General features: G+C 48.9%; 1 long non-coding RNA gene and 1 pseudogene across 2 annotated transcripts; both read right to left on the bottom strand.

Moving 5' to 3' along the window:
- Nucleotides 1-7,758: 7,758 nt before the first annotated feature.
- Nucleotides 7,759-8,646, bottom strand: LOC117096563 (annotated as a pseudogene). The gene is made up of 2 exons (XR_004442516.1): nucleotides 8,474-8,646; nucleotides 7,759-8,356 (listed from the first exon to the last, which is right to left on the bottom strand). The product of XR_004442516.1 is annotated as an uncharacterized LOC117096563 (transcript).
- Nucleotides 8,647-9,277: 631 nt separating this feature from the next.
- Nucleotides 9,278-11,244, bottom strand: LOC117096602. Its single transcript, XR_004442549.1, has 3 exons — nucleotides 10,694-11,244; nucleotides 10,306-10,430; nucleotides 9,278-10,183 (listed from the first exon to the last, which is right to left on the bottom strand). It is a non-coding gene; the product is annotated as an uncharacterized LOC117096602 (long non-coding RNA).
- Nucleotides 11,245-16,300: the final 5,056 nt, after the last annotated feature.

Raw genomic sequence — 16,300 nt, 5'->3', positions numbered from 1 at the left:
AGTGTTTGGTGTTTATGCAAATTTACATCCACTGCAACTCCTCCTGGAGAGATGTCACTCAAACCAGCTGTGGGGGCAGCACAGGCGACAGGAGGAAGAAGAAGCATAGTGTCTACTTAGAAAATCAGCTGCAGCCTTCAAGTCCCGTGATCACAGTCATCTTCCTGGGAATTGACCTCTTGACCACCCTCCCAATCATTCCTGACCAGGGTTCAGTCCTTGGCCAGGCTCAGCAGAGCTGTGGACCTTCCAGGAGGTTGGCCTGGAGTTGGGCCCACCTCCTACCTCAGCAGGGCTGAGCTGGGCTCTGCTGAGAGATCATGATGACACCTGACTTAGCAGCAGGGACCCATCCTCTTCCTCCTGCTGGTCCCTCAGACTCAGTCCCCTCTTGTTCATTCCATCTAAATGCTGTGCTGTGTCATCAGGCACTTGCCAATTACCTCAGAAGAAATAGTTGGGTCATTTAAGCAACCACACACCCCTGTGGAGTCAACAGGGCCTCTGGTCTCATTTCAGCCATGGTGCTGCTCCTTCTACATCACCTCTCATTGCCACAAGAGATTAGCAATTGGCACCCTCAGCTCGTCTGTTATTTATGTATGTTTTTCTCATCAATGTTTTATGTAAACTCTGCAAAAAGCAGGAGAAAACCACACTGGACTGACAATCTAACTTTAGGCCCCATGGTCTCTGCAGGGGTCCCAGGGTCATGGTCTCTGCACAGCACATGAGCTCCAGAAGGTGGGTGGTCCCTGGTTACTCCAGCCAGGTCCCTGGTCAGTGTCTTGTCACTGAGCATGGACAGCCCCATGGTCAGAGCTGTGGCCTGAGGCAGGGGAGAAGCCCCGTCCCTCAGAACAGTGTCACCTCAAGGAGGCTGGGGATGCCCCATGCAAGGACCAGGGCCCCAAATGCCTCACCCCATCCACCTGAGACTCCCCTGAGCACAGGAGCTGCCCCCTGAGTCAGAGTCTGCCTGGATCAGGAAGGAGAGGCAGAGGGAGGGTAGGGAGGGTGTATCTGGAAGTGCCCAGGACAGAGAGCTCAGCTCCCCAGGACACTGCCAGAGAGGGAGGGACGAGGCCCTGAGAGTGGCAAGAGGCCCAGGCCACCATCCTGGGTGAAGGACTCAGGCTCTGGGAGCCCCATCACCTCACACTGTGCACCCTCCTAGACCAATTCGACCTCCGGATGTCTCCGAGGGAATCCGCTTCTTGAGGAAGCTGCCCAAGCTGCCACATGGGCAGCCTCCTCTAGCTGCATTTCGCAGGTGAGGCGTTCACTGTGCCAGGCTTCTATTAGTGTCCTTGAGTGACACTGTAAGAGTCTGACCCTCGGAACATGGTCACTGCAGCCCGACGGGATAGGATGAACTGTCTTCAGTTTCAGTCTGAAGACCGATTCTTGGACACCTGTTGAACCCCAGGCTGACTTTCCTCTTTGCCCCAGCTGGGCAGCCCCAGCCTGTCTCCTGACTGCTCCTGGCTGCAGCTCTGCTGCCCCCAGCTGGTGGAGGAGACTCAGCCCAAGAGATTCCTTCTTCCAGGTGACCCCACAGCACCTGTCGCCTCAGAAGTTGAGGACCAGAGAGTCCAGCCCCATTCTGTGCCGGTGTGACCCAATCTGCCCTGCCCAGCCCAGCACAGAGAGGTCACACATGAAGTGCAAGGAGGTGGGGCAGGTGCAATTGCTATAAAAGTGACTCATGGTTGAAATGCCCTCCTCTAGTGGTTTTGTTCCGTCAGGACTAATTAGAGTGAGTTAATCAAAGCTCTTCTGCAAAGGTTTCAATATTTAGAGAGATGCATGTGCCATCCTACGGGAACCCAGGCTTTCTATGCACTTAGGATGCAAAGTGGTGCACCTCCCACCTAATGAGAGTAGCTATGAGTCAGTGCAATCACTGCATGTTTCTTGCACTGCAGTTTTGTTGTGAGCTAACATCACCGTCGTCAACACCATCAATTTCATGTTTATGTTTATTTCATTGCACACTTCTCAGAGTTTTTGCTGGGAGAATTTATACACTAACCTAGTCTGTTTTCCTGATGAAACTGGGACTCTCCTGCTTATTCTCAGCTGGGGGCTGCTGTTCCCACCATACAGAAAACAAGATCTTTTGAGTTCGTTTCTTGGAATCCCTGCAGAGGAAAGACAAGAAGTTCCATGTCTGAAACCCACTGAAGCCCATTGAATGACATCCCCTCATCAGGCTTTAATTAATATGACATTCATTGCTTTTCTTTCTTTTAATTTTGAATGAAGAAAAGAGCTTCTTCAGTTCAGTATAAGCCTCCTCACTTTGCAGCAGGTAACACGGTGGCCAAAAGAGACTAAGTGGCTCAGGAGAACAGAAAACAGTGAGGGCAAGTCCAGGAGCTGACCCAGGTGTCCAGATTTCTGAACCTGGGCGCTTCGGGGCAGAGCTTAACCAGGGTGGGGAGGGAGGGGGCATCAGGGCCAGGCAGGCTTCAGGGGTGTGTCTGGTGAACACACTGATGTCTCCTGTCATAGGAGGAGCCCACCTCAGCCTGCAGAAGGTGGGGGCTGTACCCCAGGGTAGAGCTGGAGAATCTGTGGGAATTGGCGGCTGCTTTGGATGCAGGGCCTGGCCTGGCTCCTGCTGGTTCTCTCTGCATTTTTGCCTGCTCCACTGTCTCCTGAGCAGGTGGGGACAGGCGTCTCATGGCCATCTCTACTGGGGGTAGCTGGGTCTTTAGGAAACCACAGAGGCTGCAGGTTGAGGAGACTTCAGGGCTTATGCTCAGGGTCCCATCTCCTGAAGCATCACCTGAGCTGAGCTCAGGATCAGGACTAGGCTTAGGGCCCTGTGGGGGCTTAGCCTGGGGCAGCATCTGTGCAGTGAGGAGAGGTGGCAGGTGAATGTTCTAGGCATGGGGAGACATCCTAGAGCTTTGTCTCTGGAGCCCACAGCTGAGCGTGGTTTCCTCAGGTCTTCTCCATACTCTCAAAAGTCCCCATGAAAATGCTCCGTCCATCACACTCAACTGGAGAGAACTCAGCAGGCTTCAGTGTGGGCTTTATGGGGCTGGTTCATGTGGAATTCTTCTTCTTCTCACGTCTCATAGGGGAGTGATTGTCACTGCTTATTTGAACAATCTTAAAGGAATGCCGGTATCCCACACCCACGGTTGTCTGTGAAGCTCACAGGGTGGGAAGGTGTCTCCGTGTTGCCAGGGCCCTGGCCATTGTTGTGTCTCAGTCCCCCTTCTGCTGCTGTGTCAGGACCAGACAGATGTGTACTTGTGGCCCACCCTGGACAGGGTTCTATATAAGCATAACAATATTTGGTGACACTGACTCAGCAGTGACTATGGCCTGTGCCTTGCCTGTTTGTGGGTCTTGCACATATGAACTTGTTTAACCCAGAAGCACGTCTGAGGGAGAAGGTAAGTGAGAAAAATAGAAAAGTTTTGAGTCTGGGACATTTGACACTGCCAGAACTCCCTGGCAACACCAACATGCAAATGTACAGATGTGCACACACACACAGCATATGCATTTACACACAGGCACACACACCAGCTCACAGACATATGCATTTACACACATGTACACACAGGCATATGCATTTACGCACATGCACACACACACAGCATATGCATTTACTCACATGCACACATGGCACTGTTTTGTATACAGGAGAAAGGGATCACATCTTCCAGCCTGCAGTCCTATTCTCGGCCTGCAACTGCAGACACCTGAACCATTCTGAGAGACGTCACCAGAATGTGTCCCAGCAGAACTACTTTGTGATGGACATTACTCTCCTGCTTGCCTTCCTACAGCTGGCCTTGCTTGGGATGTCCTGGTGCTGGGTGAGATGCTCAGTTTTGCAGAAAGAGTCAGGACAATCTGCTCAAGACTGACAATCAGTTTTTGACCTGTAGCCATTACAGTGGGCAGCATGGAGGCCTAACCGGGCAGGTACAGACGGATGGGCATTAAGGCTGGGCTGGTACCACTGAAAGGAAGGGACCCTGGGGACAGAGAGCAGGGGAGTCACCTACTGTTCCTCCAGGTCAGTCCATTGAACACAAGGGGAAGTCAAATGGGCTCATAGAATACAAAGGCCACAGCTGCATTGACCTGGGCTCAGGATAACCAGGGACTATGGTTGGAGGAGAGAAGCAGATAAGCATAAATTGAATTTAATAATCATTAGCCATAGAACATCTTTGCCGGTGTTTGGTAAAAAAAAAAAAAAAAAAAAAAAAAAAGGTGATACAGAAAATAGAACAAAAAATAACACAAATTAAATTGTTTTAAGAACTGTCCCTATTATGAAAGATATATTGGAAACAGAAATGGTATAGTCAAAAGAAAATTCATCACATATGTGTATTAAACTACTATTTCCAATGTTACCATTAAGCATCTACGTTTTGCTGTGCAAATAAAGAGTCTCCTAATGGTCATACAAAAGTGCTTTATTTTTTCTATTTGATATTGAGGTTCCCCTGTGGGGTGAGGGTGGTCTTGAGTGTAGGAAAGAAGAATATTCCATAGGATATTTCCTTATTCCTAAAAATAATTTCATAGGAAAAGGTAGTTTGCAGCATAAACATGTTTCCACCAAAAAGGTCCCATTCTTCTTCCGGTAACTTGGCTTGGGATCTTTATACTTTTAACATCTCAAGCTCTCTTCCTTATCCCATTGTTAAAGTCTCTTCTAGAATTGTCGTGGAGTATAAAAATATTCAATACATTCAAAACTTAAACTATTTATTTATTTATTTCTTATTCTCAGAACTTGCATGTTCTCTTCTGTTTTTGGCTTCAGTCAAATGCTGATATTAGGACCCTTCTCTCTGAGCCTGCCCTGGATATTCCAGCTTTGGTACAAGCTTTCTTGCCCACCTGCCCCTCCCTCTCCCTCAGACATTTGCCTTAGGGAGAGTCTATTCCTGATATATTAAAGCTCTCCCAAAACTCAGAGCAAGCAATGCAGATAAAAGTTATGTGACTGTGACACAGGGCTGTCTTGATCAAACCCATGAGTCCATCAAATAGAGGATGTGAACATGTTCTTATCCAGTGGAAGACCTCAGCCTAATATAGGAGGTGAAATACAATGACCCTCACAGAGAGATCTCCACCTAGATTACGTGCTGGTGGAATTTTCAACCCTCAGACAAATCTACAAACCAGTGACTGTTCAGCCACATCCTGTGACCGTCACTGGCCTGACACTTGATTTTGTATGGTCCAGAGAGACAGCGACTTTTATCATTTTAAATAATTATGTTGTAAATGATGCTATAAGTACCTAAGAATCAACTTTGGGATTGAAAGTTGATTCTTGGACCGCAAAGACTAAAATAATTCTTTTTTAAATTTATTTTTATGCTTTTTAATTTAATAGAGATGAGGATTCACTGTGTGGCCCAGACTAATCTCAAATTCCTGAGATCAAGCAATTGACCCGTCTAACTCTTCCAAAGTGCTTGAGATTACAGGCGTGAGCCACCGTGCCTGGCCTCAAAGACTAAAATTCTTCTTATCTGGATATTCAAGAAAAAGTTTATGAAATCCTAAAAAAGGAAAAACTACTGAACTCTTTCTGAAAAGGCCCAAACTTAAGCAGAACAGGAGACTCAAAAATAAAACTGTAACAAGGTAACATTTTTGAGTCTGGTAGGTTGGCAAAAATGAACACTTTCAACAATGTACTCTGAACAAGTACTTCTGGCTGGCGTTGAAAATTGAAAGAACCCCTCTGGAGGGGAATCTGACAACAGAGGGTGAAAACTACAAACACACATCTTTCTTTCTTTTTTTTTTTTTTTACATTAACCAAAAAATACTTTATTTGGAAAATGATGGATAGGAGACAGGATGGGCATGCAGCTCCCACCTGGACAGAGAGAACAGTGTGTGAAGACTCACATTGTGAACTTTTGCTTCAAGAACCACCACAATAACATACAAGAAAAACAGGAAAGAATTAACAGACCCTTTGAAAGAAGTGGCTTGCAGCTGCAAACTCTGTAAGATAACCAAAAACTGTGAGCTCCCAAAGTGTGAGGTGCGGTAGTCTGCCTCCACACACGCCCAGTAAGAACCCTGAAAATTCAGATCACAGGACAATTTGAGCTGACCTAGAGTTGAAACAGATTTAGGGAGCTGAATGAAATGCAGAAGTAGAAGCAGCAGCAGGAAGAGCTCTGTAGTCATTGCTGGTTCCCAGCTCAAGCCCAGGGAAGCCATTCCTGTTTTTTTGTTTTTTGTTTTTTGAGACAGTCTCACTCTATCTCCCAGGCTGGAGTGCAGTGGTGCGATCTCTGCTCACTGCAAGCTCCGCCTCGGGGGTTCATGCCATTCTCCTGCCTCAGCCTCCTGAGTAGCTGGGACTACAGGCGCCTGCCACCACGCCTGGCTAATTTTTTTATTTTTGGTAGAAACGAGGTTTCACCATGTTAGCCAGGATGGTCTCAATCTCCTGACCTCATGATCCGCCTGCCTTGGCCTCCCAAAGTGCTGGGATTACCGGCGTGAGCCACTGCTCCTGGCCGCCATTCCTGGTTTTATCTCTCAGGATCCTGGGGATGGGAAGACAGCCAGCCCTGAGGTGTGGCCACAGGGTGACAAGATCCCAGCTGAACTTTGTAATATTTCAACTGAGTATAGATTTTCCTGAGCAGAATCTGGAGGAGGAAAATAGGAATACAGATATGAGTGTAGAAGCTGCAGCCAATGGTGCATGCAGGTGGGGAGGGGACAGATCTGAGAGTCCTGCTTGTTTTGTCAGCTGGGAGCTTGTAGACTCAGGGAAGAGCTCAGCCTTGCTTGTCAGCTGCCTGGATATAAACTCAGTGCTGTTGGTAGTGGGGAGGAGGGCATAGTGGGAGTGAAAATGACCTTGCTGGCTATGCGGGAACTGGGTGAGGCCTGTCATTGCTAGGTTTCCTCCACTCCCCTGGTGACATGTATGATGCAGCAGAGGCAGCCATAATCTCACTGGAAACATAACCCTTGGCCTGAGAACCACCCTCTCAACCCCCACCAGCAACAGCAAGGCCTGCCTAACGAGAGTCTGAACTCAGACCCACCCAAACCCGCCCTTACCTGATGGCCTTTCTCTACTTGCCCTAGTATCTGAAGACAAAAGACATAAATAATAACCAGCATGATGAATGGAACAGTTCCTTACATCTCAATACTAACATTGAATGTAAATGGCCTAAATGCCCCACTTAAAGATACAGATGGCAGAATGGATAAAAATCCACCAACTAAGTATGTGCTGTCTCCAAAAGACTCACCTAACATAAGAACTCATGTAAACTTAAGGTAAAGGAGTTAAAAAAGATACTCCATGCAAATGGACACCGAAAGTGAGCAGGAGTAGCTTTTCTTATATCAGACAAAACAGACTTTAAAGCAACAACAGTTTAAAAAGACAGAGAGGGACATTACATAATGACAAAAGGATTAGTGCAACAGGAAAATATCACAATCCTAAATATATATGCACCTAACACTGGAGCTCCCAAGTTTAAACACACATCTTTCACACCCAGCCATTTCACTTTCAGAAATGAATCCTATGGTCATATTCACACAGGAACTCAAAGGAGGCTGCATAGGGATGTTCGCTGCACTGTTATTTCTAAGATCAAAGTTGTGGCGATAACCATTAGAACATAGTTGGCTAAAATTCTGCCCACAGTGTGGGAGATGGTGATGCATTTATGATGAAGACATCCCTGAAAAAAGCAGTGACTGCATCAGTCAGGCAGCTCCTTGTCACTGTCCCTGCATTTGAAGAGCTAGGAAGAGTTGCACATTCAGGGACCACAGCACAAGCATCAGGAAGCTGTCCCTGTCCTGGATGAGAAACCACAGGGCAGGTTTCCTTTTGGACTTCATGGTGGGAAAGGAGAGGAGCAGAGAGAGAAGAATTCTCGAGGCCGTACTGCAGGAAGCCCCTTGCACAGGGTGAGGAAGCATTTTCAGAGTAAGGAGGAAGCCTGAGAGTCCAGGGCAGGTTTTGGTCTCACTTCCCCATGAACTTGGACCACTGTGGAAAGTGTTGCTGCCTGCATATGAGTAGCAGTAATAATCAGCCTCATCCTCAGCCTGGGCCCAGAGATGGTCAGGAGGCCGTGTTGCCAGACTTGGAGCCAGAAAGCGATCAGAGACTCCTGAGGGCCGCTTACTGACATCATAATCATGAGTTTGGGGGCTGTGCCTGGGTGCTGTTGGTACCAGGAGACATAGTTATAACCACCGATGTCACTGCTGGTTCCAGTGCAGGAGATGGTGACCGACTGTCCAGGAGACCCGGACACTGAGGGAGGCTGAGTCAGGGCAGACTGAGCCCAGGATCCTGGAAAGAGGGAGAAACACACTCCAGTGAGTCAGTGCTGGGCCCAGGTGAGCCTGAGGAGCAAGAGACCAAGGATCAGCCCAGAGGACCCTGAAGCCCCTTCCCTGGAGGTGTCACCTGTGCCCTGAGAGAGGAGGGTAAGGAGGAGCAGAGTCCAGGCCATGGTGGAGATGTCCCGAGAGCGCTGCCTGCTGAGACCCCAGCACTGGGCCTGCCCCCAGCCCTGTGTTATCTCCTCTGCCTCAGAGGAGGGCGGGGCCTCCATGCAAATCTGCACCCTGAGCTCCTCTCCTCACCCCACCCTCACCTGGGTCTGGGCTCAGAGACTTCTGCTTCCCTGGACAGTGGGGCTCAGCTGAGGAGATGAAAATCCTTGTTTGTCTATTCTGATGGCAGGATCTTAATTATTTCATACGTGATTTGCTCAGGAGAGAAAGATCTGCTGAAATCCCTTTCCTGAGTGAACTCCTGACCCTTAGTGTCTCTGCTGTGTAGTGCCTGTGTCTCTGTGACCCTCCAGGCCTAGGCACACCATGCAGTGCCCTCTGCTTAGCACCTACTGCCAGGCTGTCTCTATTGTCAGGAAATGGGACTGCCCATCCTGTGGACCCCTCTGCCAGGGGGCGTTGGTCTCTGGTCTCCCCAGCTGCAGCTTCGTCCCATCCCCACCCACAAGCTTTGTGCTGAAGCATCTGTCACATTGAATCCCTGGAGCACATCAGCCACCCCAGGCATCGCACCCGCATCCACACGGGCACATGTGGGAGGGACCCTGTGGAGGGAACAGGAGCACCGACCAGGGCCGCAGTCCTAAGCCTGAGTCCTCTGCCCCCAATCCTACCCTTCCCACTCATGAGCAGGTGACTTGTCCTTCCCAGCCTCTAGTTCTTAGCCTGAGAAATGGGGACCACGGAGTCCACTCTGCACACAGGTGATCTATGGGGATATGAGCGAGCAGAAGAAGGGAAAGTTGTTAACAGGCATTTCTGTGTGCACCAGAGTGATATTTATTGTGAATGTTTGATTTTTTGAAATATTTGTTTCCATTTTAGTGTGATTTATGTGTCAGGTCACAGAGATGCGTCTTTCCTCTTTCTTGGTTTCCCCCATCGGAGCACATCCCTAGTGCACCCTAAAGCTGACCTCTGTCAACCCGGCAACACTGAAGACACACACAGACACTCCATAAATACATTATTTTTTTCCCTCAAAATAATTTTAATATCTTTCCTCTTTCCCCATTGCCTATGACACAATTCTTCTAATGTTTCATATTAAAATAAATATTAATGGATTCAAGTTCCTTTTAAATATTATAACATACACTATCCTGTCCTCCCATCAGATTCATCTCTGAAACCACGACAAGTGCATGGAACAGCTATTTGAGCACAAGGAAAGGAAACGGTACTCAGCAGTTTGGGATGGCCCCAGCAGATGAAATACAACAGAGTCAGTGTGAGACTCCTGGATTTCCTCAGTGTCCCCGGGCTGGGATCCAGGCAGCCCGAAACTTGAAGGGGCACAAGCCCAAAAACAAAAAGAGGTCCAGAGAGCCCTTTCATTCAGGATTAAAGATAGGAAAAGAAGCTTATCTGGCTCCAAGTGAAGGCTTAGTCCCCTCCACAAGCAGGTAGTTCACCCCTGGGTTCTCATCTCTTATACCAGCGCCTCTGCCTGGGTTCACACTGATGTCCTATGGATGGAGACGGGGCTTCCTGCACCAGGTCTCTCCACAGCCCCTGTAACCTGAAGGGGTGCAGACCAGCACTGTCCATTCACAATATGATGTGAGCCTTATGGGAATCCGAATGTCTAGTCATTGCGCTAGAAATACAAGGAGAAGAAGAAATTGGTTAAATAATACACTTTGTTTACCTAGCATATCAAAAATAGTATCACTTTCATATGTAATCTAAGTACAATTATTTAGGAGACATTTTCTATACTTTGCATGGCTACTGTTACTATGTTCTGAAGCATCTGTGGCGATTGTGTGGCTGATGGAGATGCGAATGGTTTCCTGTTGACAAGCGTGGGCTGTGGTGGCTTTTTAAGTGTCAACTTGGATAGGCTGAAGGAGGGGTGGAAAGAATGATTTTTTTGCACAGGGTGTGGGGGGTGGAGGTGGGCAGTGTCCATCCTGCAGCTCACCCTGTGGGTGCATCTGTGGTCCCTGCATGGGGTGAGGCTGCTCCTCCTGTCCCAGGTTTCCCTGAAGGGAGATCTGACTCCAACTCTGCCTCAGAACCCAGAGCACCTGGCAACTCAGGCTCCCTTTTCATTCCATACAAATGCAAGAAACACTCAGATCTCATTGGGCATGTGGATACTCACAATGCTAATTTAGGAATAAACGGGTGCTTTCCAGTGTACAGTGGCCTCCTGAGGTCCCGCATGGCCCATGTTGGGGATGGCTGGTGATCTTAATTTGGGTTCCCTGGAAGCAGACGCTGAGATGGGGAATTGCATGCACAGAAGATGTGAAAGGAGGTGAGGGAGGCAACACTGGGCAGGAGACTCCGACCCACAGTGAGGTCTCATTATTTCCTACGGGGAGCTGTAGAACTGGGAGGATTTTCAGGTCCTCCTATGTTGAGGCAGAATCTTGAGATACAGGCCTCAGGTAGTCATGAAACCTAACCCCGCTGAGGAAGAGCATAAACCTGGAGGAGGCAGTTTTCTGCACTGAGCCACACTTTCCAGTGAAGGCACAGCTCTCAGCTGCCACAAGCTCCCAACAGTGCTGGGTGGCTGAGCTCAGAAGAAGGAATCTGGGCAGATCCCACAGTGTCCACTCCCCTGGTTTTTCTGTAGAGAATAACATGACTGGAGCTGTGCAGTTCTGGGGACTGATCCGGGATATTCTGGCCAAGGACTGGCTTGTCATGACCTGTGGAAATCCAGAGACCAGCTGAGGGATGTCTACCTCAGTCTGTTGATTCAATTAGGCCCCATTTCCCTGAGTCACAACTGAGTCCCCAAACCCCAGTACATCCCGGTCAGCTAAGTCCTAAATCCACTGTTGACGCCCCCTCTTCAGAGTCTGCCTGGAGGGCTGGAGGGACTCAGATCCGAGGGTCTCAGATCCATGTGAACTGGGCCAGCCCTGCTCATGAATTTGTCCACAGTCTTCCTGACTGGAGGAAATGTCCCATCCTGGTCATTTCATCTAAATGATGGATTGTGTCATTAGGACACCTGTTAACTATTTCAGTGAGAATAGTTGAGTCATGTAAGGAACCCCTCACCTATGTGGAGTCATCAGGACATCTGGTCTCATTTCACCCATGGTGTTGATATTTCTAGGCCATCCCCTTCCCCACAGTGGACCAGCCATTGCCATCCTCAGCTCTGCCATTGTTTATTTATTTTTCCCATCAAATCTTTATGTAAATTGGTAAAAAGCACCAGGGTTCTCCATCCAATGTGGTTTTCTGGTGCTTTTTCAAGTTTACATGAAATATCGATGGGAAATCCAACTTTAAGCCCCATCCCAGAGACACAGTCTTTGCACAGGGTGTGGGCTCCATAGGGTGGTGGTCCCTGGTCCCTGCAATGAGGTGTATCCTGTCACTGAGCCAAAGACCACCTGGTGGCCAGAGCTGTGGCCTGAGGCAGGTGAGAATCCCCTCCCCTGTGGAGATCATCTCCTCAAGGAGGCTGCGGATGTCCCATCCAGGAACCAGGGTCCTGAGTGCGCCACCCCACCCACCTGAGACTCCCCTGAGCACAGGAGCCGCCCCCTGAGTCAGAGTCGGCCTGGAGCTGGAAGGAAAGGCAGAGGGAGAAGGGGTGGGGGAGCCTGTGGAAGTGCCCAGGACTGAGGACTCAGCTCCTCAGAATGTTGCTGAACAGAGAGGGACAAGACCCTGAGAGTGGCAGGAGGCTCAGGCAGCAATACTAGGTGAAGGGCTTGGGTCCTGGAAACCCCTTTTCCTCACACCGTGCCCTCTTCCTAGAGCACCTCGACCTCAGGGCGTCTACCAGGGAATCCCAGCCCTCTGGGAGCTGCCCAGGCTGCCACCAGGGCCCAGGCACCTCCAGCTGCATTTTCTAGGTCAGGCCCTCACTGTTCCCCGTCTCCTGTCATTTGGGTGACGCTGCGTGAATGCAGCACTCAGGACGGGTTTACTGCAGCCCGAGGGTATAGGATGCACTTTACTGGGCTTCCAGACCCAGGACTGATCCTCAAACACCTGTTGAGCCTTCAGGGCTGGCCTTCCTCTTAGGCTCCTCCTGGACAGCCCCAGACTAACTTCTGGATGCAGCTCTGCTGCCCCCTGCTGGTGAAGAAGACGGAACCCAGGAGCTTCCCTCCTCCAGGTGACCACAAAACACCTGACACCTGGGAGGCTGAAAACTATGGAGTCCAGCCTCAGTCTGTGCCGTACGTGAACCTCTCTGGCTCAGCACAGAGAGGTGGCATATATGGTTGCAGGGAGGTGGGGCAGGTGCATTTCTGGTAACTGAGTCTCAGGTTGAAATGCTCTTCTCTTTTCCATGGCTTTTGATCACAGAATACAGAGTGAAGGATAAACTGTAGCTCTTCTGTGAAAAACCTAAGTGCAGTGAAATGTGGTTCTCCCCACATGTACCCCTGCTTCCCATGTATACTGAACAGAAGACTGATTTTGCCACTCCAATAAGAACGGCTGCACTGTAACTGGAGCACCTGATGTTTCTGTCGCTAAACCTCAGTTGTGTACTTGAACGACCATAACCGTCATTGTCATGGTATTTTTTCTGTGAATCGTAAGAACAGGAAGATTAAGGTAGAAAATTATGACCATAAGTAGGTGGGACCTTTCCGTGTTCAACCCACAAACGAGAAACTCTATAGCATTCCCTACAACTGTGGTTTAATCAGCATGGTTTTATTTTTCCTTATAAACTTAAATATTTATCAAAAGTTAACATTTCAGTCATTAAAAGTGATAGTTTTCTTCCATAAGATTTTGACCATTTTTACATATTTGATGTGAAACTGTGCTTCTTATTGCTAGAAGGCCTTTTCTTCCCTGTAGGAATAATCAAAATGACTTTTAATCCACATTAGGCCCCTGTTGGATCGCAGGCCCTAAGTGGATTCCTAGGCCCCAGGTGCACATCAGGCACTGGTGTACACGCAGGCCCTGGGTGCACTTACCTGTGTACAGGTAAGGAGCTGACCTGGGGGGAGGGTGAGCAGCCAGCAGTCCAGGCAATTCCGAGTAGGTCTTATGGAACGAAGGAGCCAAGGATACGGAACCTTAAAGAAGTGAGTTCACTTCCTTGGTGACAGACCCTAAGAGAATTTAGAACTCTGGTAGCCAGGCACCCGCATCCTTAGAGACAGCTAGCTCCCTTGGTGGGAGACACTCAGGAGAGCCCAATGTTCTCATGCTGCATCCCCACATCTCGAGGTTCGTGCTTCAGGAGGGCCCAGAGCGAGAGCCTTTTCCCACGATGCTGATGCAGGCTCATCCCTCACCCAGGTGTCTCTGGCTGAAGGCGCCCCCAGGTACCACAGCGCAGCCCAGAGCAGGCCCCACTCAGGCCAGGCCTCACCTGTGATCCCATTGGGGCCATATCTGGGCATTGTTCTTGTCCAACTGGAGCCTCTGCTCTTCCTCGAGGCACAAGCACACGGTGAGGTGGCCTATAGTCTCAGAGACTTTGCAGCAGGGGGCAGGGGGCGGGGTGTTTTCCCTACAGACTCAGAGACTTGGCAGGGGTAGTGTTTTTGGAGTGCAATTCCTTAAATTCAGCGAGGTTGATTCTGTGTGTGGAAATTCCAGTGGAAAGTGACTGACATTGGTGACTCTTTCTTCTTTTTCAACTCCTGCTCAATGTGCAGCAATACAGGACCTTCCAGCACCATCTGATGAGCCAGTGCCAGCACTAGGGGAAGAGCCCCCATCAGGGACAGAACTGAAGCTAGTGGCAGCTTCAGAGCCCTCCTGCCCCTACCCTGGTCTTGCCCAGCACTAGCCCATTAAGCAGCTGCCTGACCTCACGGCACCTGCTGTAGCTATAGGCCTCAGCCCTGGAGCTGAAACTATGGCTGGAGCAAGAGGTAGAAGAGAGGAGGGGGCCAGCATGGCCCCAGCCAGCATCTCCCACGCTGCTGTCAGTCCTGGGCACAGTGGGAGACATGGAGGCATAGACCCGGGTATGTGGCCTGAGCTCCTCTGCCTCACTGGAGAGAGGCTTCTCTCATTTGGCAGAGCTGCAGCCCAGCAGCTGGAGTGGCTGCTGCTGCTGCTGGGATTGTTTGCCTGCCTGCATGAGGCGCTGGAGGGCAGGAAAAGAAGCCTGCCAGGAGGGGTTCCAGCAGCTCCTTCTGCTCCCAGAAGTGGCTTCTTCCTCCAGGCATGAAGGTCTGTGCTCAGCTGGACATCTGTGGTGTTTCCCCTTGAGACGCTGCCCAGGATGCACTCTACTTGACAGATGGGTACGGGTTAGGAGGCCAGGGGCATCTCCAAAGGGTATAGAAACTGAAGCTTCGAAACTCAGCACTTGTGCCCCAAAGTCACCATGCCATGCCACCACTTGCCCAGAATTTATTCATAGTGTTACATTAAAATTTCTACAATGACATTTGAATAAATTTTGACTTTTTGAAACTTCATGTCTTCTTTAACTCCCTGATGTTGTCAGATGGTGTTTTGGAGGTTATCCTGAAATCTCTGATAGTTGTGTCACTTTGCTGTGGTTGTTCATGCGATGGAATTACCATCTAATCAACTGTTATTGGAAACTTTTCAGGCACGGCTTTTAGGAGACCTTGACGTACTTTAGCTTGTTTTTACTCTCTGGTTTATTGCGGGGAGAGGGATCACATAGGTCCATTCCGCCAGCAGATCAATCGCCTCTTGCCATCAAAGATTTGGCATCAGTGATTCCAGAAATTATGTGTACAAGTTGTTATGTTGGTACTTTAGCTAATTTCTGGGTGCCAACATAGAATGTCATAGACTAGGTAGCAGGGAAACAAATTTATTTCTCCTGATTCGGGAGATGGTAAGAACCAAGGTCAAATGGTCAGCAGGTTTCATGTCTGTTGAGGGCTTGCTTCCTGGTTCATAGGCTGTCATCTTTGTACTGTGTCCTCACATGACCAAAGGGATGAGGGAGCTCTCAGCAGTCCCTGTGATAGGAACACTGTTCGCATTCATAGTCTCAGCTTTGATGATATGATCACCTTCCAAGGCCCCACCTCCAAATCCCATCACATGGGGAATTAGATTTTAACACATGAATTTGAAGGGACCGTAAGATTTTGTCTATAGCATCAGAACACCCTGAGTCCTTTGCACGCACAGGAAATCTCTAATCTTCTACAAGTATTTGCAGGTCCCCTCTGGGTTTAGAGAAATCTTTAATTGCAGCTCTTGATTCCACTGGGTCCAAGCTTAAATTCTACATTTGCCCGCATAACTTGTTCATGGGACAGAGGGAACGTTAGTGGCAACTGACCATTGGGAGCTTTAGGAGAATCGATGGAGAAGGGCTTGGATGTAGATGAAGAGAAGTGGAGGAAGGAGAGGACGATCGTGCAGATGGAGAGAGAGCAGAAAGTGAAAGGGGAAAGGACCTCTGGATAACAAGAGGGCAACTCTGGTCATCTAGATAACTCTGGTCAACTAGAGGGCACGAAGGTTAATTTTCCTCGGATTCTAAAACTCAGATCCCATATACATCAGCATCACCTGAGGAATACATTTTCAACGCATACTCCTGGGTTCTGGAAATTTTGATTCATAAATCTGGAGTCATGCCAATTTATCTGTATTTATCATAAGAATTTGGATAATTCTAATGAAATTAGACAACAAAGCAGAGCTTGGCAACCGCTGGTTTGGGATGTATATCTGAAGACATTTGATTATATAAAATATCACAGAAAACTGAGGAGGAATCATTTATTTAAAAATGCTTGCATATAATTCAACTCTTCCT

This window comes from Trachypithecus francoisi, unplaced genomic scaffold (genome assembly GCF_009764315.1).
Source record: "Trachypithecus francoisi isolate TF-2019V2 unplaced genomic scaffold, Tfra_2.0 Lachesis_group14, whole genome shotgun sequence".
Classification (NCBI taxonomy): Eukaryota; Metazoa; Chordata; class Mammalia; order Primates; family Cercopithecidae; genus Trachypithecus; species Trachypithecus francoisi.
The sequence above is the reverse complement of the archived record's forward strand: the minus strand, read 5'-3'. Positions and strand labels throughout refer to the sequence as shown.